The sequence below is a fragment of the Plectropomus leopardus genome, chromosome 19 (genome assembly GCF_026936395.1).
Source record: "Plectropomus leopardus strain MGB_pleo_1.0 chromosome 19, ASM2693639v1, whole genome shotgun sequence".
Taxonomy (NCBI): Eukaryota; Metazoa; Chordata; class Actinopteri; order Perciformes; family Serranidae; genus Plectropomus; species Plectropomus leopardus.
Window position 1 is genome coordinate 28,683,312 of NC_142194.1, and position 24,400 is coordinate 28,707,711.

At 39.8% G+C, this 24,400-nt stretch overlaps 1 protein-coding gene across 2 annotated transcripts in view; it reads left to right on the forward strand.

Annotated features, from left to right (window-relative positions):
• jmjd1cb (jumonji domain containing 1Cb) overlaps positions 1 to 24,400 on the forward strand; it is a 176,402-nt gene that overhangs the window by 23,833 nt on the left and 128,169 nt on the right. The gene's annotated exons all lie outside the window — the stretch shown is intronic.

The following is a 24,400-nucleotide window of genomic DNA, read 5'->3' on the forward strand; positions in this document are numbered from 1 at the left end:
GGAAAATTTGTAAAAACATGACTAACACTACTACTACTACTACTACTACTACCACCACACCATTGTTGCTGTTACTATCAGTGCTGCTAATATTGGGTCTACAGCTATTACTTTTCTTTTATTGCTTTTATGTGTACTGTTTTTGTACATTTATATTTTGTACATTTTTAGAATTGTATTCAGCCTAACTGTTGATGATATGTTATCTGAAATTCCTTTTTTAGTTAGTTAATTGGCTTACAATAGTTAAATGTGAGAGTTTTCCCTCAAAAATATCAGAATCAGGCTTTAAGACTCAACATGTGTATTTTTTATATATATAGTAGATGATAGTAGATTGTAAACTCACTTCACTTTGTACATGTCCTTAGTGCTTAATTGACATAAAGAGCCAAATTATTACATCAGAACTATAACTGTTACAGCCATTATGATCTACTACTTGTTCTATTACTGCTTCAAATACTTCCATGACTGCTGATGCCATTTTTTGTTTGACTGTTGCTGTCACCATAAAGCCAGGCTGCGATGTTTATTCAGTTGAAATCTGGAACCTGATAGAGACACAATGTGTCCCCATACACACTCCTCCCACCACAGTGTACACACCGGCTGAGCCTCTCTAACTGTACTCAAAGTCTATATTAGTCTTATATTAAGAGTTTACCTCTTGGCCAGTGGACATAAATCAATAAACCATACAGGAAGCAATTAAGTTCAGAGGGTTTGCATGGCCATTGACTGCCAAACCAGGAAGAAAACAGTCCCATTTTAAGAATAGGAACAGGAGGACTATTGTGAATGAGCACATACACTCCTTCACACTGATAACAGTCATTATGAAGCTTCTAGTGAACACTGATTGCTTACTCTTTGGCACTCTGTGTGAGCTTTCCATCAACATGAAACCTAATCACCTACTTTCTTATCAGCTATTACAGTTAGGGCTGGGCCATAATTCAGTATTGTCATTTATTAACTTATAGTGGAATGACATTTCTATATGATATCTTATAGTTTTGCAAAATAGAGTTGTTCAATTTTTTAGAAAAAAACTATCTGAAAAGTAAAAAGAATCGATCAAATAAACAGGAAAGTTTAAAAGCAAACAAACAAAAACAAGAAAATGACCTGAAAAAAATTGCTTAGAAATTATAGTAATTATGTAAAATAATTTAAAATATACAATTATGAGATATAGTTGTCTGGGCATATGTCCATCACTTAAAAAAAAATATAACTAAATCAACTTATTTCTTTAAATTTGTAGGACACGTCTTGCCAAGTTGCTCATTGCTCTTTTTTCGTGTTTTAAAGTAACTGAACCAATTTGCTGTGGATTCATAGGTATTTAAATACTTGTATAAGGCATCTGAATGCAGTGCAAGAAAAGTGATGTTGATCCTGGTTTTAAAGGGTTAAATACATGTCAGTTGAAAATCAGTTTCCAGTAGTGTGATACTATGTGACAACCATATCCCCAATTATAGTTGTTAAAAAGTTGGGAATGGGATTTCCAAACTCTTTTTAAATATAATGAAGTTGCAGTGAACCTTACATTAGACACTAGACAAGTGAAGTCAGTAACATGTTTCGTAAGCCACAATTATTATTACATTATATCGTTTTATACAGAATGTATAAAATGTGTGATCGCGGGAAGGGGGGACATAGTGTTCTCAGTCGGAAACAGAGGTAGGAGCAACATTGTAACAAGATTTATAAAGCAGCTGTTAGCACAGCGGCTAGTATAAAGAACAAGAACGGCGGATTCAGCTTTCTAACCCCCCGAGCAGAGGACAAGATCATCCACCATATAAAAGAGAAGGTAAATGATTGCGATTGACATGTTATGCCTTTATCATTGTTTAGGATGGGACAAATCTATTATTTGTCACAGAAGAGTTGGACGCTCCTGTGTTAAATGTCACGCCTCTTTTGATTGTGGGATGCTATGATGCAGTGAATAATCACACACAGGAGCGGAATAATGCAGCCATCGTTCAGTTCTGTGTTAAAATGCAGGGGCAGTATAAAGGGGGGGCTTGTTGTGGCCCAGTAGCGCCATCTCTGTGCAAAAGCAGCTATTGTTTGGTGACTTGTAGAGCTTGACTTTGCTGTCACTAACCTGCTGAAGAAAGTAAGCAGCATGAATCAGGGTTGACTTTTGTTTTGTGAATGAGGATCCTGTAGGGATGGATTTAGTGGGTAGAGAGAGCCAGAGGGGATGCACGCACGCACACACAGACAGACACAGACACAGACACAGACACAGACAGGAGAGGAGGGAATTACCAGTGAAGAGAGCGCAGTCTGTTATCTCCACATGATTCTGGGCTCAGTACACTGCCTGGCTGCAGCAGGGGAGAACCCCATATTACTGCATGTATGTGTGTTTATGTGCATGTGTGCACTTTAAATCCACTGATTGTAGATGTATCTCTTACCATGTCTTTCTGCTGCGTGTTCCCATAGAGGTTGTCGAACCTGTACTGCTGAAGTTCTTGCTGGCAGTGAGTCAGGTTCCAGTTGTTTACCAGATGGAGAAACTCAGTCATGACCATTAGGGTGAGACACATCATTGACAGCTCCAAATGACAACAGTTGGAGCTAATTTACCTTCCCTGTCAGTTGGCCAAACCATCAAAAGAAACTCTTGACTGTTGTCTTTTAAATGTGCTCTTTTTGGTGTGTTTTTGCTCAGCCAAAGATATTTTAAAGCACAACTTTTGGTTTTGGAAAAGGTAAGTAACCAACTATCTTCTATTGTCCAAGAATACCCCCCAAAATGGTGAGCAGATAGAAAAACAGGATTGCTGCTAATGCACTGAAAATACACAATGCACTTATTGAGATCAATAGCTATGTTATTCTCTCACCATGCATGAACATAATCTGACTAACTGAAAACTTGAAAACTGGAAAGCAAATGAATAAAAGACTTTTTTCAAAACATACTCACCAATATCTTCAGTAGAAACATGAGGTGAATTTGGACCTTACAGAACAGAAATTCCCAATCTTTTCAACTAAAGCCCAGCACATCGCGCACGTCAACTTGTGTACGCACATAAGTTAAATCAACATAGACTCCACTTTTGGTTTTCTAATGAAAACCAAAAGTGGAGTTCTAATGAATGAAATTCCTGTTTGTTTGACCCACCTATCTACAACAACCTTCATCCATGGACTTTGCTGCTCTTTACAATACGTCACATGACTTTCTACTTTGATTTCTTCATAATTACTTCTGCCGTGTGGCTATCACAGTTTGAAGCGTATGTAAAAATGGCCGTATTTTACAAGTTGAGAGCGGGATCGCCCTGCTGCACTGCAAAATCTGTCAAGTTGGTTTCACTTCTAAAAAAATCTAGGAAACTGATTGCCTTGAAAGATTTAAGTAAATAAAACTGTTAGTCTTAATTATGCTTAAGTTCACTTACAATTTAGTTTTATTTACTTGATTTTGTGAAGTTATTGCAACTTAAAAATGTTTCACTAAATAAATCTTTTTATGTTGTAGTAACTTCAGTAAACCAAGTTTACTGTGCTGTATATCTGTAATCTGCTGGTTACAAACTAATCAGTTGTATTTGTATTTTCTTAAACACGTTAAGAAAACAGAACTCACAGATCTCTTAACTTCATCACTGGCTAATTCCTCTTTGTTATGAAGTTAAGCCAGACTAACTTGGTTTACTGAAGTTGCTAACACTTTGAAAGAACAGGGTCATTTTACTTGTCATTTTTAAGTTGAAACAACTTCACAAAATTAGGTAAATACAGTTTAACAATTAGATATAACGTAAACATAAAGATCAATGTTTATGTGTACTTTACTTTTACAAGGTAATTGGTGTCTGAAATTATTTTAAGTAAGATCAACTTGTTAGATTTTAAAGTTTGATCACAATACTTCATTTTCAGAAAGGCTCTAAGTAGCCAGGTAACAGCCAGGTAACGGCCAGGTAACGGCCAGGTAACGGCCAGGTAACGACCAGGTAACGGCCAGGTAACAGCCAGGTAACAGCCAGGTAACTACTGTAGCTGAAGGTGATGACAGGATTATTTTTTGGGCTTTTGCCTTTATTTGAGACAGGACAGATGCAGCGAGGACACAGCCTCTGTACATGGGGCACCTGCCCTACCAACTGGGTAGGGCGCCCCAACTGGGCGCCCCAATAAAGTAGCTTTTTTCTATGTAACTAAAACATGTTAGCTCAACAGCTAAAGTGGAAACCTGTCAACAGGATGATTGAAGGGCTGTCTCATATTGTTTGCTCAAATGTTATTAGACATGAGTTGGTGCTAGTTTTAATGTAACCAGGGGTAGACAACGGAGTATCTTTCTGCAGTCATTATGAACTGATAGAAAATTACAATCATAAATCAATTAGAGGTATTTATTCCATAATAATCCGTAGTCTTCCTGTTCAATTGACTGAATGGTCTTCTGCCTGGAGACAAGTAGGTTGTTGCTTATATAATGTCTCTTCTGTTGTATGTGTGTGATTGCACATGAAAACGTGTGCATGTAGGTGAAAAATATGCATGTGAGGATGTGTGTGTCTGTGCTCCATTTTGCAGGAGGCAGGCTTTGTGTGTGTGCACATGCTCTTTTCGAGCCAGGAAACATGCAATTTGAAACGGTGGGATGGTGGAATTTCTAGCCCACATGCTGTAGCAGGAGACGAAGACACGTGAGCCGGTTGACCTCAAACCATCTCTGAGAGAGAGGGAGGAGGGGGTGGGGGAGGGGGAGAGGGAGAACAGCACAGTGGTGAAATACAGACACAGCCAGGAGAAATGAGTGTGCATTAAACAGAGGAAGAGAGGAACAGGAGAGGAGGCGAGTCTGTTAACAAACAGCAAAAGACGTGTTTTAAAGAAAAGTGAGGGAGAAGGAGAAATGGAAGGAGCAGACAGAACTGAGAGAGATGAAGAGAGAAGAGCCTGTTGGTGACATAACATGTCCTGTAAATGAATGTTCTCTAATGCTCCCAGCCACGATGGTTCGGTTCCTCACAGGAAGGCATGAACGCTGGGGCCAGGGCTGGCTGTCGTCTTCCAACAGGAGACACTGATACAAACTGTGTTCACCGTCGGATCAGGCACTTTAAGGAGAGAGAGAGAGAGACGGCGAGAGCGAGATGGAGGTTTACTGTGTCTGGTTTCAATTAACATGCTCAACAATCCTGCTGTGTTTGTCTCTTGGCTTTCACACATGAACATGTGAGGGTTGCGTGTGTGTTCATCTGTGTGTGTGTGTGTGTGTGTGATAGAGAGAGAGAGAGTTTTTTCATCTAGTGGGTCTTTACTCACTTTAGGGGCTTCACTTGCTTCTGTTTACTGAGACTATAGTATCATATATTGAATGCATCATTTTGTCATACAGCCTGCTGCCACGAGAATGTGCATGTCTGAAAACCATGAATACCTTCAATTTACACGTTTCATATGTATCATGTATGTGTTTTTACATTGAGGTAGTATGTAAAGTGACTGTCATCAGGAGGTGGAGGGATGGTGGATGCATGTCACCAAGGCAAGAAGCCTGTCAAGCTGCAGATCAAAACCAGTTCAAGTCAGTTTCAAAACCAATAAGCATCAAAAGCAGTTGTGATCAAGTGAGTCATTCATCACGTTTACATGATAATAGAATAAATGGAGTTATTGTGTTAGTCCAACTAGCTTTAAAAATACAAGTAAACATGTTAGACCAACTGAAATCATATTAAATCGTATCTCTCAAAGTCAGACTAACACACCTAGATAATGTGTTTGGGGGTCGATTGACTTGTGTACGCCTCAACCAGACCTGAAGTGACCTTGGCGCTCTGCACAATGCTCCATAGTCCTGGAAGAACATGACCAGTCCCACACCAGAGTCATCACATCTCACGCATACATTAAACACACAGTGGCTGCCTGCGACTAATGATTGCATTAAATGTCAAAGTGCCCAGAGCCTGAGGGTAAGTCCTTAAATTTTTTGTTTATTGTGATCCAGCGAAACCCAAAGATACTTAGTTTACAATGATGAAAAACAAAGGTAAGCATCAAATCCTCACATTGATAACCTGGTACCAGGAAATGTTTATAATTTCACTTAATAACATTAAAACATAGTTGTAAATTATTGTTTTCTATCCAGCTAATCAATGTATTGACTAACTGATCATCAATATGCACCTTTTTGGTAGGATTTACAAATGCATCTGTGATGCTGTTTTCCTGCCTGTCCAATCTTCACATACAGTCATATACACAAGAGTCCAGCTCGACATTTATACTGACAAATATATGACCAGCACTAGAAAACCTTGGCACACAAGCATCACTCTAACAGTGGCTGCCGACTAAACAGCCGACTCACCTCTGTCTGGACGGCTCCTTTTATATACCACAGTGACAAAGCATTTTTGGGGAGAGGGGAGAGGGGAGGGCAGTCTGATGCTGTAAATGTTTTGTTAGTCAGTGTGAGTCATAACTTTTTTAGTAGAGACACCAAAAGTGTGTTTGGTGGGAACAACAGCAAAGTTGGTTTTACATATACACTCAGATTCTACAGATTCTGCTCATGGCTGGTTTGCACATATTAAGGGGGAGTCTCACATAGTGGCCATTAACCCTTTGAAACCTGGAGCTACATCACTTTTCTTGTGCTGCTTTCAGATGCCTTTCACAACTGTTTTGACAAAAAATGATCCACAAATAACAAGAAATTAGTAGATTTAGAAAATGATTTTTCTGCATGACACAGACACGTGTGTTATTAATCTCAATGCATTAGTTATTTCAAAGTCTGCTTTCCCACTATATTAAAAACTGCATTTATAATTGAATTTTAAAGTGTTTCAGCCTGGGGCCATTTTCAGCAGCAGATGATTTTGCAATGTTATGAAATGAGTAACTATTTTTATTATTACAATTTTACTATATTTCTTACATAGTATATCAAAAATCCACATAAAGAAATTATTTCCAAATATAATTTCAGTGTATACCCTGTAATTTAAGGACTTCTTGTTTCTCCCTCTGCCTGATGACAAGCTCTGTCATGTTTCTCACCAGTTAACTCTTCACTTTCTAACACTGGAGGCATTTCTGCGCCTTGTTTAGTGTTAGCTGTGGTGAACAGTGCCTTTTGGAGCAGGAAACAACATGGTTTAGGTGAATGGGAACATTAATTATGGATAAACCCCATTTACTCTTATTTTAAGAAATCTCAGTATTTTTTTGGTGAAAACTGCACAAATCATTTCTACATTTACAGGTTTTATTAAGAGTTAGGAAACTTTCTTTTCTTTAAATCTAAATTTGTGTCACTTTTCTTGTAATGTTTTCAGTGTTATCACTATGAATCTCTTTGAGCTGCATTTTTTTTCTTTGAAAGGTGCTATACAACCTTAAGTGTGTTATTTTATTATTTTTATTACTAAGACTGGGCATTCTGACCAGTTTTTCTTAATATAGAATTTCATTTGATGATGAGTTTGATGATTTCAGCAGACACACAAAGAAAAGGAAGACCACTGTGTATGATGTCTTCATTCATAATGTCAGAGGAAAGGTTGAGTGCGGTTTGAGTTTTAGACTGATAAGTTACAATAGTTCACTGCAAACACAGAGACGAGCTTTTTCCCTGACACGGCAGAATATGCGTCCTGCTGCTCTGCTGGATCAATGTCAAACACCCACACACACCCTGACACACGCACACATACACACACTGACTTTGTTGATGTTTGCGTCAAATAGTTTAGAGTTGAGTCACAGCTCCTCTCTGTTTCTCTTGCTCTCACTACGGGAATTTTTGTGACCAGCTGCACAGCTGTCTGTTTAGAGCTGCAGTCAAAGTCCACTTTAAAACTGATGCAGCTTTTTTTATCTTTAACCCTTTGAAACCTAAATTAATTGGCTTGATTTCTTACAAAAACATGGAAAGAAGGCAATGGGCAATGAAAGAGGAAATGGCCCAAAAATTAGCAAGAAGTTAGTGAAAAAGTACAAGAAAATTGCCAAAAAAGTTAGAACAAAAGAGAGATAAAAAAAACAGAGAAATGACCTGGAAAATGTACTTGAAAAATGTATCATAATTCTGTGACATAATTTAAAAAATATAATTATGATAATTATAACAGAGTTGCACCCTTGCTTTTTTTTTGTTTTTAAAATTATTTTCAAAATCTATGATTTAAACACTTCATGGAACATTTATTACCAAGTGGCTCATTGCCTTTTGCTCAGGGCTCAAAGCTTTTGTGAAAGGCGTGCGAAAGCAGCACAAGAAATGTTTTTCACACAACTGACTTAAGTTTCAACTGTTTAGAGACATATTGTTTGTGTTTCTTGTTTTCGGGCAGTAGGGTCAGTGCTTTGTTCCTTGTTGAAATGTGGATGTTGCTTTCCATGGTTTTGGCTTGACAGAGCCAGCAGTAAACAGGCCTCGTAATAGCAAGACCGTTCTTATATTTTTGGGCGCCAGAATAGCTCTGTGAGGTTTGAGTCTTATGTCCCGTGTAATTAAGCTGGAACTAAATTTAAACCAAACTGTGATTAGATTTAACAAGTCAACAAACACAGACAGCACTGCAGCTCTGACACGCCACATACATGCTGTATTCTTAGACATATTTACATGTGTGTGTTTATTGGTTACTGCAGTTGTAGTAGCAGTGGGTAGGAGAAAGCATGCTGATTGACAGCAAAATACAGAGGCCACATTAAAGCTAAAGCTCCTGAGTCTATATTCTGGGGCAAGTGTTGCTGAAAGACTTGTTTGTTTTTGACACAAACATGCACGCGCGCACACACACACACACACACACACACACACACACACACACACACACACACACACACACACACACACACACACACACACACACACACATGCACAGTTTCCTTGCCAGAGCGGGCTGACAAGTGGTCGTAATGATGCAGAATTATGAAAAGCTACTTTCCATGATGTCAGTCACTGGCCCTGACATGAACCCAGAAAAAGTGAGCTCAGTGTGGAGCTGTCAGTCAGTCTGTCTGCTGCTTTCTCTCTCTGCCTCCTGTCCCTCACTCTGTCACCAGTACACTTTCACATTATAATTGAGAATCTGAGGCGAGGAAAATATCTGTAAAGGGAAATGAGATGGTGGGAGAGCATGAAATAGAAAGGAAGGAGCAAAGATGATGAAAAAAAACCAAAGAGTAGACCTGTTAAAGTGCGGCAGTGTAGCAGGAGGAAGAAAGGCACAAGTGTCAGAGTGTGCCAGCAGTGTGTAACAGTGTATAAGTGATAGCAGAGCAGTGCAAGTCACACACATCCAGCTAGAGGTCAGGCAGGCTGCTGTGCTTCTCGTTCACACACAAAGGGCTCACACTCTGCTCCAACACTCGCGTTTCAAAGCTTTGTTATCATCCTTCAAGCTCCCGTTGTCTCTGACAACATGCTGCTGATCACCTAAAAAAAATCACAATCACTTTAATCAAGATGATATAAACACAGGGAGTAAACAAGGAGAGGCCTTAACAGATGTTACTGTGAGTATCACGGCTGAAACAATTAATCACTTAATGGATTAGACATTTGCCAGAAACATTAATCATTCTGGATTTTAACAATCAATTAATCATTTGTCATTTGCGAAGAAGTATTGCAAACATTACCTGGCCCAAAGCTTCTTTTCAGAATATGAGGATTTGCGGCATTAACTGTAAAAAATATAATTTGAGTGTGAAAGTTCATTCTCAGACTTTGCGCTACAGGGCCAACAAATTCCCCTCTTTATACCACCCCTGCCCTTTTACACAGCAGCATCATTCTGCTCCAGTTGTGATTATACACTAAACCGCTATCAAAGGAGGCATGATGGGCGTGATGTTTAACACACAAGCGTCTGCCTCTAAAGTGACATATAATGTATACAATGACGTTTTATAGATTTGGCCTGTCTGTAAAGAAAATAAGGCTTAACTCTTTTTTTGTTCATGAATTTTGCACTGCATGTAATCAGTATTGATCAGAAAGATTTTATAATTCAGTATTTCTTGATGTGAGAATACCTTTGAAGAAGAAATAAATGAAAAGTTGTCAGCAGAAAAGCACCATTGTTCACTTCTAAACAATTAAGTGTTTGCTGCTACAGCCTTACTGGGTCTAGTATGACTGCTGCCATGCCATTGGTGCCATTGCCCAAAATACTGAAACCCCAGTAGTCCAAAAACTGCCCTACTGCATCAAAAGCCCATAGCTCAGACATCCCATTGCCCAAAAAACACAAGTCCATTTCTCTGAAGTCTCTGAAAATACACACTCCCTCCAGTTTGTTTGTTTCTCAGTGGTGTTTGAGCCACCAATCCCGGGTTTATTTTACCAACACTTTCCCTACTTTTCCAGCAAATTTATTGCCACCAAACATGGGTTTTTAAAGCCAAAACATGATCTTTTTTTAAAACCATACTCAAGTTGTTTTTGTGCCTAAACCTAACCACACATTCACCAAAGTGTAGAAATATAGCCAAAAATGTCAGTCACCTCCTGTGGTTATTTTGCCTTAGTAGGTAGCAGATATGTGTATTGTTTGCAGAAAGGGAACCTTCTGTTGATACTGTCTCTGTAAATAGTTTCATACTACATTTATTCTCTTCAGATTAGACAACTTTGTCTTCTTTGTCATGCGTGTCCAGCAGATCATGTATTGTCTCTTTTTTGCCCTCACCAGACACTGTAGATAACACACTTCTGATTTGATCAAGAATTGATTAGGAGGGATCCTTTCTGTATTCCTGCTGGACTGTGATAAAACCTCAGATATATACATTTGATAGGCAGCCTATCAGTCGCCTGGTCTTTGGTCTGATGGCATCTATCCAGAACTCTGACAAACCTGGTCCATAGCTGCTTGAATTTGTTCTCCTGTCAAGAAGTAATGGAATCGATTCGGACTCTGGATGCAGTTCCACGTCTGTCTTCACAAAGAAAAAGATCAGGCCACTGAGCAGACAAAGACCCTCACTTACAATGTTTAGGTAACAATAAATGGAAAAACACATAAAATAGGTGGAATGTTAGGGAGAAAACCTTTACACAGGCAGAGGCAGGATAAAAGTATGGGGAGAATGATCTTGGTTGAATCTTTGCTGAATCAAACTGAGGGGGAGCCTCAGTCCACCTGGCAGGCCCTCCTGTCTGTTCTCAGGTTTTGGATGTGTCTCCTCTGTTGCTGCGGGGGCCACAGTGTTTCCAGCTGTCATTATGAAATGCGTTCTAGTGCTCAAAGTGTTGGTTGAAGTGTTTACACAGCTCACATTTCTCAGCTCTGTTGTGTATTTCTCTCTTTGTTACTGTCAGACTCTGCAGTATTTTGTTTACATCCCCAGTGTTTACTGCCATGAAACCCACAGTGGAGGGAAAACACTGATTTCAGACTACAGACACTGTGGACTGCTTAATCTGTCCCCTGTGGATGTGACTATGTGTGTGTATGTGTATGTGTGTGTGTGTGTGTGTGTGTGTGTGTGTGTGTGTGTGTGTGTGTGTGTGTGTGTGTGTGTGTGTGTGTGTGTGTGTGTGTGTGTGTGTGTGTGTGTGTGTGTGTGTGCTAATATGTGGTTAAACCACTGTACTATTTAGGTCTGCTATTGAACAGACAAAAGCTGTGGCAGTCTCTCTCTCTCTCTCTCTCTCTCTCTCTCTCTCTCGCACTCGCTCTCGCTCTCGCTCGCTCTCTCTCTCTCTCTCTCTCTCTCTCTGTGTGTGTGTGTGTGTGTGTGTGTGTGTGTGTGTGTGTGTGTGTGTGTGTGTGTGCAGTCCCGCCCTTAGCGGTAGTGCAGAGGTAAAGAGGAGGGGGGGTTGTTTTCCAGTAAATGCATTCTAATTGTGACGATGGTGAAATCCTCAAAAGCTGACAGTTACCATTAAATAATTTTACCAAAGAGATACTCCACGTTATATTCTGAAACTAGAGTTAGACATTTACTTCACTTAATTTTGGGAAGTCATAGGTAAACATTGCCAGGACACAACAGAGTTCATGACATGTTTAATAAACAGTCATAAACAAGAACTGCTTAAATAACAAGGGTCAGCTGCATTAAAGCTGGAGCTGTGTCATTCAGCAAAAACCCCATCATAAACTTTGAACATTTTGGAATTTGAGTGGTCTGAGAGAAAACTAGACTTCTCAACCTCTTTGGCTCTTTTTTCAGGCTTTTGAAAATCTAGCTCACAATGACGAGAGACTGGTCAGTCACAAGTCATTTTCAAAAGAGGGCATTCCTATTGGCTGTTCTAGAAATATGGATGTGCATGCATGTCCCCTCAGATGGCGAAAGCTTGATTCAGTGGAGGAGAACCCTGCAGAGAAAGTTCCTACCTCAGCATTAGCAACAACTGCTGACCCCGCAAAGCAATCCCAATAAAGAATAATAGATAACAATACATTTTATTTCTATAGTGCTCTTGTAAGCCAGTGTTACAAAGTGCTTCACAATACAATACCATACAATGTAAGACAACAAGGTAAAACATCATCAGTTGCAGAAAATGAAATTAAAATATAACACATATATATCCATATCTATATACATACCTGAACGTACATACATACACATATACATATATACATATACAAAAACATATACACACGCATATATACACACACACACACACACACACACGTATATATAAAGAGATTGTAAAACAAAGTCTGACAATAAACAAAACTAAATAATTGGGAAAGTATTTTGGAGATGAAGAGAAAATGCTAGTTTAGCCCTCTGATAACCTTGGCCAAAGACTGTGGCTGATTCAAGTTCATGTTTATGTTACCTTGGCTAGCTAGAGCCTTAAATTCTGGCCAGGGAGTGAGGTGTCCTCCACCTCACTCCCTGCCGCTACAGACCCGATCCCCATTATTGGAAGATTGTATCAGAATCTACGTCTCTTATATTTGATATCGACAGGTATATCTTAATATCTAATATCTGAATATAGAAAGCTTTGGTTTCCTGATGATGTCAGAATAAACAAAAACAAGGTCATGTTCAGTACTGTATTTCTTGTGTTTGTAAGTGTTTATAAGTATGTACTGTGCCCCAACACGATGTATGAGCCTGACATGTTAACGAGTAGAATCTGACAGTAAAAGTGAAACACTATATGGGTTCTGTATGACGTGACTGTAGTCTCTCCAGTTCCTCCATGCCCCAATGCACGCTGAATCCAGGGAGAGGGAAACTGTTTTCATAACTGTGCTTTGTTTTAGGACAGTGGTGTCCCCCTCATCATCACAACACACACACACACACACACACACACACACACACACACACACACACACACACACACACACACACACACAGAGAGAGAGAGAGCCTCTGAGTGTGGCTGGTTAGATAACTGTTGATGAATGGACAGTTACAGAAGATTGTGGTGAACCCTCTCTGCGTCTAGCCATAATTGCTTTCCCTGCATGCATGTATGTGCTCTAAATACTATAAGAAACTTTGGTCAGCAAAACACAAATCATCACAATTGTCAGATAATGTTGCTTTCACATGACTTTATACATCTTGGGAAAATGACCACAAGTACTGTTTAGATTTGCAGTTGTATTGTGTGATCATTTGTAGCTGGTTCATACTAACACATTGTGCTTCAGTGATGTTACTGCTACTTAATACCAGGTTAAAAAGCTGTGCAATCCTTTGCTAAGCATGTTGGTTCATGTGTGTAATAGGCTATGATGCTTCTTACTCAGTGGTCTGCCTTGATAGACTGTATTGAAAGTGATATCATTACAATACAATCACTGTTTGGTTTGTATTAGAATAATTCTGTTAAGTGATGGGCCAGACTAGAGAGTGTGAGAGCTCTCTTTATGGATGAAAAGGATCATTATTATTCATATCACTCAGGAATTTGTTTTTGGAATTTGTTCAATAACAACATGGGGAGGATTTTGAAAGGAGAAGTAGCTGCAGATAACATGTAACAGATCTGTGTGGAATTCCCAAATCAAACTACACCACACATGGAACAGTTAGAGGTATCATCCAGCTGGGATTATTCAGCAGAATGTATTTTATGCCATTGCAGTGATTTTGGTTAGTAAATTTATAGTTTATAAAACACAGTCAAGCTAAAAATGTGAGGACGAGAACTTGAGTATGTGATGTCATCAAGTGACACTTGCTAGAGTCATTCCACATGTTCATTTAGCTGTAGAGAGTGATAATAGCCATTGTAACTTGTACTTCTGTCACTTAAAGGGGCTCCCGGTTATGGGCTGCTTCTGTCTGTATTTTAACAGTCAAGGGAGTTCAGGGAGCAGAGCAGTTATTTTACTTTAAGATATAATTTGTAACTTTTCCACATTAAAATGTCTAAAAACGAATAGACCAGTCTCATATATTTAGTTGAGTTGTGTAATTGCATTTTCCCAAATATATCCATGGCCTGCCAATGGCTTCATATCCTCTTTGTGTGTGTCAGAATTATGGTTGTCTGCCAGAAGCCATCATAAATAAGCTTTTGTCGGATGTAGCGCAGCAAACGTAAACGATGAGGAGACCTCTGTATAATTTGACTCCTGGTAAAAATCGGCTGATTGGATATTAAGTTATTAGAGAAACACGCTGAACAACCATTAGCAACACTGACACAGCTTTATTCAATGTTTTTACTAGTTCACATTGCTTGGTCTGTTTGATTTTGAGAGGAAGAGACCTCTGTGCACAATTTGGCTTGTGGTAAAAAATCACTGAACAATGAACACTAAAGGTATCCTAACCAGGAGCAGCTGACTGCAATGACAGAATTGCTACATATTTTGTAATTGTTTTGATGGTGACCCCTAACAACAGAAAATCACATAATGTATGTTTTATTGTTTTTATGCACAAACTTTACATTACTGGTCTCCATTTTGTAAACCATGATAGTGTTTCAGATTTTTCAATTTACCTTTAAAGCAGCGGGTTAGTTGTGATTTATTTCCAAACAGTATGACAACCAATCAACAGGCCGCTCAAGTTTCAAATTCATTACAATTAATGTCAAGGCTGCATTAATCTCCATTGCTGAGTTTAAAAAAAGGTAACAATGTGGTCAATCTGGTTTTGGCTACATAGATGTGATTTAAAAAATGCTATTAACAGTTTGGCTGCAGTAGGTGAGGAAGGATGTTTGCCTGACATGTTTCGGTGCATTCAAAAATCATTTAATTAGAGCACTGTTACTGAGGATTAGCAGCCATGTCACTGGACATAAATGTACATCATCTCGAGGCTGGTTGACAATGGCAAATGCCTCATAAAATCCTGTGTTTTGTCCTTGATGTGCGAATGCAGTGAGTCTACAGGATGTTCTGTATGAAGGGGTCACAGGGGTCAAATGCTAGCTGCACTAATGAATAGATGCTGCCTTGTAGGAGAAGGAGCTGAATGCTTTGTGTGAAGGGTAGACCCAGTAAGAGCCAGTTCCTCTACCCAGGGCCATGGTTTTGTCCTTTCATTTCTGAAAAGTGCTCTGTTAATCGTCTGTATTTGGTGTTTTATTTTACATTTTGATTTTACATGCTTGTAATGCATAAAAAAAGAATGCTCACCGTGTGTATGTACACCATTTACTGGTCTGAACAGTGGTGTCACTGGGTTCATTTACCAGCTAGACTCTCTTCTCCCAGGGGGATCTGAACTGGCTGAGTGCCACCATTATCAGACATGTTCTCTCTAACCTCAAACACACATATACTCACACACAAATTTAGATGGCACTGACTTATTCATTAGCCAGCAAGAGTAAAAGAGCTTTCAAAATGTCCCCACTGAGTTGAACTTCTGAGCTGCCAAAAGATGTTTTTTTTTCCATGTTTTCTCAGTCAAACGGTCTTAACGGAGACTGATGACCCGCCAAAGTAACAAGTCAAGATGTATGACTCACCAGCCAATCAATACTGCTCGTATTTTGGCTGATGGTTAGTGATAATTTAAGGCTGAGTGTTTTGGTGAACCAAATTTACCGGCAGAGACACTAAGCATTCAGCATGTTTTCATGCACAATTAAGACAAGCTACAGTTATAGCTCCATTAGCCCATTTAATTGGACTACTGTCCTTGTGCCAGTGTAAAGGAAGCTGGGAGAATCTATTTATTGATGAAGTATGTCTGACTCCACCAATAGGTGGAGTTATGCCCTCTTCCAGCTAGTTGTTGTTAGACCTTTTTCTGGTTGACCTATTCACACACCAAACAAGTTAGCAAGCAGCAAACAGGCTGCATGTCGAACGGTGACAACATGGATAACTTTTCAGCTCTGTACATTTCCTTAGGACTCTACGCTTTATTTGGTACCTTCGTCTTTTTTTGTTTTCTTTCCTTCGTCTTCTTTGGTTTTTCACAACTCTCTCCTGTGAATTTATGCTGTTCAACTTCCAGGTCAAAGCCCAGCACGGGGACTATGAAGCATGTGCAGAACACCTAGGCCAGTTGGACTGAGGCATATACATGAAAGAGTAAATTGACCCCCTACCGCTTTATCCAGGTGTTTTAGTCTGACTTTGAGAAATTCGACTTGGTAGGATTTCAGTCAGACGAACATATTAACATGTATTTTATAAGTGCAGTTTTAGTTGGAATAACACAACTTGACTTTTCCTAACATCATGTAAAGGTAATGACAGAAAACCAAGACACTAAATGTATGATCACTAATACCATGACACATTATATCTGGAATACAATGGGTTTGTGTGATTGAGCACAGACAGATACATAAGCAGTGTAAATGCAAATGTAGGGAAGAATAGACAGAAGCAGTTTGCAAAAAAGGAGTATCTTACTCATCCCTCTTTTTTGTAAGATCTGACTTAAAGTTTGATAAAGGCAATAGCCATATATATGTGGTGCTAGTGTGTATCTGTGTGTGATTAGATATGTGACCTTTTCCCTCATAGAACAATATAAATAATTGATTTGGGAGAGACTGTGGGAGAGAATAACAGAGAAGGGGAACATTGATGTGGCGTCTGCTTGTTGTTAGCTCAGTGTGTTTGAGACATTGGGCTCTAAATACTCGACCAGATGTTGTTTTGCATGCAGATCCAAGTCATGAATGTGCTTCACATTACACACCCTCATTGTTCTGCCTGGCTTTCCAACATTCACACACTATGTTTCTGATGAAATGGTGGTGGGTTAGAGCAAAAACAGTCTAATTCACAGCCCAGGTTGCTTGGTGCAGTTAGTGAGAAATCATCCATATTTGTACTTAGAGTTTAACAGTATACAAAAGATATATATGAGTCAGTTCACTGGCAGCGTTAGTCTTACTGGATTGCAGCTGGAATTAGAGGGGAGTCTGTGTCATGTAAGCCAGTAGTGCTGGATGAATGTGTCTGTGGTTCCATCACTGCTTGTCGCTGCTTGTCTCTGCCTGGATTCAAACTTCTTGGTGCCTGAAGGCCTGTGAACCACTCCTGTTGGGAGGCACTCACTCAGACAGAATCACTATGCTGCAGTCAGAGCACTGTGTGTGTGGAAGAGGAAATGAAGCAGGCATATATTAATAAGAATGGAATTAACAAAGCTTCGAATACTTAACTTGACTTCAAGTTTTGAAATCTTTGCGTCTGTCGGCCTAGTGGTTTAAAATGCATACTTGTTTTGTAACAGTAAACCAAAGTCACAGCTCGGGTCATATTCTGTTAGAGATGAGTCGATTTCCAGTTTGGCCAGTCTGGTCCAGTTTACAAGTATAAACCAGTTTGATTTTATGCAAACTGGTCAAAATGACATTTGTCATGTAACAGTTTCTTTAAAATTGAAAAGTAGGCTCTATCAGCAAGCAATGTAAATCCAACTTGTATTGCATGAATACAAAGCAATATGACAACTCAATAGATATACGTATTATTTTTGTTTATGAACAGACTAACACTGCCATTTATGTTTCACAGGCCATGCAATTTACTGCTGAGTTGAACACCAACATTAAGGACATAAAATTTCAGTAAGAGTGGTGCACATTAGCCTTGGCCTGTATTAATGTTTCATACCATCATACCTTCCTGAAATGTCCCCGCAGCATTTGGTATATGACTATATAAGTGTGTGGTGCCATCAACCCCCTGACTGTGAGTGCGTTACTTAGTTTCAGCTTTTCAGACCAATAAATACAAACACAAAACAAGACAAGGTTAAAACCTAGTATATGGCTGGACCGTGTACAGTGGTTCCCAAGCTTTTTCCTTCAGGGACTTATTTACTATCATACAGTACACTGAAGACATATGTTAGGGATATTTCATATTAAATTCAGAGAAAAGTTGAAAACAAAGCAATGTGCCTGTGGCTCCAGGCCCCCAAATCACTACGTCTGCCCCTGGTAATAATAATGAGAGCTCAGTTCGAGCTGCTGGATGAGACACGGAGTGATGCACTCTAAAATATTTCCATCCGAAGTCTGACTAAACCTGAAACAAAATAGTCTTTAGAAATTTCAAGAAGTCACTTTCCACCTCTAAATATTTGTCTCTTGGTTCATTCAGACACTTTGGTGTTTTGAGGAGAAGCTCCGCTCTGTCTGTCTTTTTCTAGCAGCTGTTTGATCTGAGATAATGAAACGCTGTGCGGTTGTCAAATTATCGGCTGTATTCTACAGTCAGTCCTTCACTGCATTACATGATTGTCCAACACTTCTGGTGTCGCAGTGTTTTTGCGTGAGATTTGCTTTGGTGTCATGAGAGCGTGAGACTGACGGTGAAAGTGTGTGTCACATGCCAGGGGTGTGAGAGTTGGCAACCTTGAAATATGTTAAAATGCAGAACAATAACCTCAACCTTATATGCAGTCACACAGTGGAGGGCAGCTGCTTTCTCTGGAGCTGTACCCACTGATCATTAACACATCCTCCCTCTGCAGCCCCGCTCAGATGTTTGGATGCATTGCGTGTGTGAGCATAGAACTACGACAGACAGAATGTGGACTGTAGCACAATACCACAATCTCTCTGTGATGGCAGACCGTGGACATATTCTAATTCTTCACAATCTACTATCGTCATATCGCACACCCCTATGTCTGAGAGTGACGTGATACATCACATATCTCCAATATCCCAGGGTTGATTCCAGCTAGAGATGTTTGTTGCATATCATACCCCTCTCCCTTTATCTCTGCATTTCCTGTCTGTATATTTACAGTCTGCATCAAAAGAAAGGCAAAAAAATGTTTTGTAGAGTTCTGAAATCTTTGCACTATCACATTACAGTATTCTGTCGTCGATCAATTGAGGGCTTCTCGCACAAAGCACTGCTTCTTTTAGAGGCTGAGATTTCTTTGATAGATTGCTTTTCCTGAAAGTCAATAATGAACTTTCCAGCTGATGTGAAACAGTTCTTAATCTGAGAGTTCATTCTTCACCTTGTAAACGGTTCACTCACTAGCTTTCTCTTTCTTATCCCATCTTGCGGCCCTCATCAGTGAATAGCGTTCTTGGCTCAATTGTTATCGAGATGGTTCAGCTGTTCATGCACTGAAGTTCTTTTCCTGGGCAACATGATGACATGTAGTAAACTTTTATCTCTATGGCGGTTGCATTGAAATTGTATCATAAACTACAAGTTATTTCTGTTGACAGCAGTCTGACCTTTTAATGACTTCACTCTTAGAAATACTTACAGTACAAAGACTGCCTGCTCATTCAGCTGTAACATGTGTCTGACTGCAGTAATAACAGGCCTGAGTATGGTAACAATATCTCCCTCTGCAAAGTTCAGAGATGAAGAAAAGGGGAAAGGATAACAAGAAAAAGAGAGGATAGAGTTGACGAAGAGAAAGGGGGAGAGGATGAAAGAAGTGAGTAACAGACAATCCAATTTTCACAAGTGCCTCCAGTCGCTTGTCTTGTGCTATGAAACAGGAGACGCTCTTTGTGTGTGTGTGTGTGTGTGTGTGTGTGTGTGTGTGTGTGTGTGTGTGTGTGTGTGTGTGTGTGTGTGCGTGTGTGCGCCAGTTCATTCACGGTAATTAACGCCACTAGAATAACAGCCTCTGGAAACAAGTTGTTCTACTCGCCCAGCTTGTGGAAGCATCTGTGGGTGTGTGTGGAGTCAGATTTCAGACAGGTAACACTGGAATCCATCCACACCCGAGCACATCAAGGAGCAGTTAGAGGAGAGAGTGATCACTTTAATCAGACACCTTAGACACCATGCACTTTTTGTGTGTGACAATCTTAAAATACTGCCTGCACTGTCTTTTATTTTTTATGGATCAAAACTACAGAGGTTGCCTGTAGGATATACAGCTGGAGAAATGTTGGTGAGATTGTTGAATTGAATTGAAGATTCTCAGTCATACAGATCATTATAATCGTAGGTGCTAAATCGTAGGTAACTGGAGTTGCTTGAGTTTCTTGAAGATGCTTCACCTCTCATCCAGGTGGCCTTTTCAGTTGTTAATCAGCTGTTGATGAGACTCGACTTTTATAACAGCAATGATGTGTTTTACACAAGTGTTATGTTGGATGTTTTCAGCCCAACTGAAAGGAAAACAGACAGGAAGTGAAGTCCAGAAACCCTGGTCTGTAGGAATCTCGCAGACTTAAATGTTGAAGCAAGGCTTTAGCAAGTTTTCCCTCAAGAATGCAAGAATGCCACTGCTCCGTCACACAACACAACAGAAAAACATTGACCACTGCCATCAGTGAACGTCATCTTACTTGCCTATCAGCAGACGAAGGCCAAAAGGTGTATACCTGCCCATACTGATGTGCTGCCGATAAACTGGTGTATGCCTAATATGAAGATCCAACTGTACTTATCATGTGATTAGGTTGCAACAAACAATTATCATTATGGCTTAATCTGCTATGTTTTGTTTATTAATTATTGTTTCTTTATATGTCTAAAAGCAATTTTCTAAAGACCTGGGAGACATCTTCAAAAAGTTTGTTTTGTCAGATGAACAGTCCAAAAACAAAAGACCATAAGCTAACCATAAGGGTTTAGCGAATGTGAAATTTTTTTAAACTTGTTTGATATTGAGCCAAACACTGGACTGGCATAAAGACACCATGTCACAACAGAAAGTGAGTGTCTAACTATCATGTAGCATTGTGTAACACTGGAGCTTTCTGTCCACACTGAATCCATTAAATATGCTCCTGTGTCACTTTATATAAACAAACCACACAGCTATCAGCTGTGAGCTCGATATCAGACTGGAGATGTAAACACAGCAGTCTTCTTGCTATTTTCCTACGTTTCCTACGTACGGTGATTTCCCTTCAGTCAGCTGACACCATGTTTAGGAATTTTTTGTGAAATAAGGAGTATTCATATAAATAATTCCTCATTTCAACTTCATGAATGAGCCGGTCCTTTTTTCCACTGACGCACTTTCAAAGCGATTGACAGGTTGAGCTCTTAACAGCGTTTGCAGCCAGTAAGGACAGCTCTTTTGTCACCTTAAAATCCAAAGTGCTGACATATTGGTGCAGTAAACTACACACGACCTATGTGACACTAGTTGCTCCATAAGTATGTTACAAAACCGGAAATCAACCCAACTTTATTAAACATCCCATAAGACAAAGAAAGGCAACAAATTATCACATTTTACTAGCTGGACAGAGACACTGTTTGTCATTTTTGCTTTGAAAATAACTCTATGACCAATCAATCAACAAAATAATGTTCTTGTAATCTGATAATTGATTAATTGACTCATTTTTGCAGCTCTGTTTCTGGCATCCAAGTCAAACTCCTCATGGTTTGTTCAGGAAACAACACACTCTTAAAAAAATACTAAAAGCTGCTCTGTTGAAATTGCACAAAGCTGAGAGTTCAAGTGGTATGTGCACTCCACTGTGCATTTTTCTGTTTTTTCTGTGTAGCATTGTGGATAATAACCTCTTCTCTACAATAATCTGGAAAGCAGCTGTTGACAAAAAAAGTGTCAGTGTGTAAATAGTACTCTCAAATCACTTAATCAGTGTTGAGGCAGCTTGAGAAGCACACAGAGAGCGGCTCTCAAAGGTGTGAGCCGTGCTGTCAAAGACATGATCACATCTGTGCTGGTGGAGGTCTGACGTGGTGTATTTGTAGTGAAGGAGGAAACTAAGGTCAGCAGTAAGCTCCTCCCCCACCCTCCCCCTGTACCAGGCTGTTCCTCTGTAATAGCCTGAGATGTCAGAGACCATTTGTCTTCTGCAGCACACACGCGCCACACACACTCATTCTTGTTGCTCTCCAAACCCAGTGCAGACCTACTTTTGCATGCTCGCACAAATAGAGGTCTTCTTTGTTCACTACATCAACCCCAGAACACTGTGTGTGTGTGTGTGTGTGTGTGTGTGTGTGTGTGTGTGTGTGTGTGTGTGTGTGTGTGTGTGTGTGTGTGTGTGTGTGTATAAAATACTGCCCAGAGGCCTCCACTCTGTCCTTCAGGCTCTCTCCCTCTCTCTCTCTCTCTCTCTCTCTCTCTCTCTCTCTCTCTCTCTCTCTCTCTCTCTCTCTCTCTCTCTCTCTCTCTCTCTGAAACACACACATTTCTTCTTTCTCCTCTCTTCTTCCTTCAGTCCTTCTCTCCCACACACACAGACATAGGCACGCACGCACGCACGCACGCACTCAGTTAACCCTGGTGAAGTCACATGAATCAGTAGTAGGACCCAGCCCTACTGTGTTTCCCATGTTGGCCTGACACAACACCACTGAGCAGAGTTCACGTGATTGTAATCTGACTACCCGTGGTCTCTGTGTGTGTGTGTGTATTTATATTTGCCCTCCTCCCAGTCAAAGTCTTAATATTTAAACAGTATAGATGATGTGATCCATAACAGAGCTTCAGAGACTACATAAAGCTGAGAATAGACCATAATGGAGCTAACAAGTCTGGTAAATTGGCTAGTTGGCACTTGTTAACCAGCCAGCCTGTTGTTATGGTACATTTGTATAAACAAATCATAAATTAGGCATAGTTAACTAAATAGGCAAACACGACTATACTTAAGTTGTCAGACATGAATACCGTCAGCTATGATTGATCTGAAAATGACATTTTGCCCTGCAAGTTTCTTCTGAGGGATTGGCATGTTAAAATGTTGGTTTTTTAGACTCTGAGGTCGAGCATAGTTGCAGTGATCATAATGAATTTGTCAAAAAAAACAACAAAGCAACAACAGGATTTTAAAAGTGAAAAAATGTTTAATTTTTTTTTAGTCCTTTAATCATCCTGTAACATTCAGATTCATTTTTGGACCCTTTCTGGGGTTAAGACCCCCATGTTGGGAACCACTGATCTAACCCCTTGACTCATCCACAACTTAGCATTTAGTAGGCTAATTACAGTTTGCTGCACTTGTATTTTGTGATGACTGTTAAAGGTCAAGTTTGTAAAATTTAGGCAGAATTGAAAGGGCCTCGCAGTGAATTGCAGATTGCAACCATCTAAACCTTCTCCCAGCTGGACTTCCTTCAGTTTTCATTATTTAGGAGGTTTTAATCAGGAACAGAATTATCCACAGAGATCTCTTCCTCCTTAAAACAAACCACGTGATTTAAACACCTCTAAACGAATCTGAATAAAGCAATTTCACGTTACAAATTAGTGAATCTTTGACATGGTTTTGCATCTCAGAGACGGCCTCTCATAGGCACGCCTTTTTTCTTTCATAAGTTAATGTGTCCTCACCTTTTTCTGATCCAGACTTTTAGAGGGTTTTCACTGGGAGATGGATTATCCACAAAGGTAGTTCCTCTCCAGAACAAATGGATCCATTGATTTAAATTGTTAGAACCACTGAATAAAGCACTTTAATGTTTTGTTCCAGCACGTAATTTAGTTGTGGTGGTCCACTACAAATAAATGTGTGGGACACCCGGTATGACAGTGTCGCAGTCGTTTGACTTGCGATTCATAAATGAAAACATGTGGGGCATATGTGCTCAAACATTCGACACATTTAGTGATGAGCTTCTGCTAGTATGATTGGAACACATTGTTTCTATGGAGGACTATCCTTAAGTTTGGTGCAGGTTTTCCCACAAAGACCCTACCAACATCAAAAACATGTTAGAGGGGCTGCATACTAAATTTAGTGAAAGCTTTAGCCTGTGTTGTATTGAAAACCATCCAGCAGGACCCACTCTGAAGATCAGCTCTGTAGATGTTAGGCACAAAGTCATCTGTTTGCTGTCTGTGCAGGATGGATTGAATGCTAACACACACATGTGCGTGCACAGGCCGCAGGCAGGCATTGCAGGCTGGAGAAGACAGGAGGGATTTTCCCATACTGCCTCTGCAGCGGCTGCCCTAGATTCCACCAAACGATTGTCTCGATGCAACTCGGCTATTATTAGAGCTGTATTATCAGGAGAGATGGAGTGAGTGAGCGAGG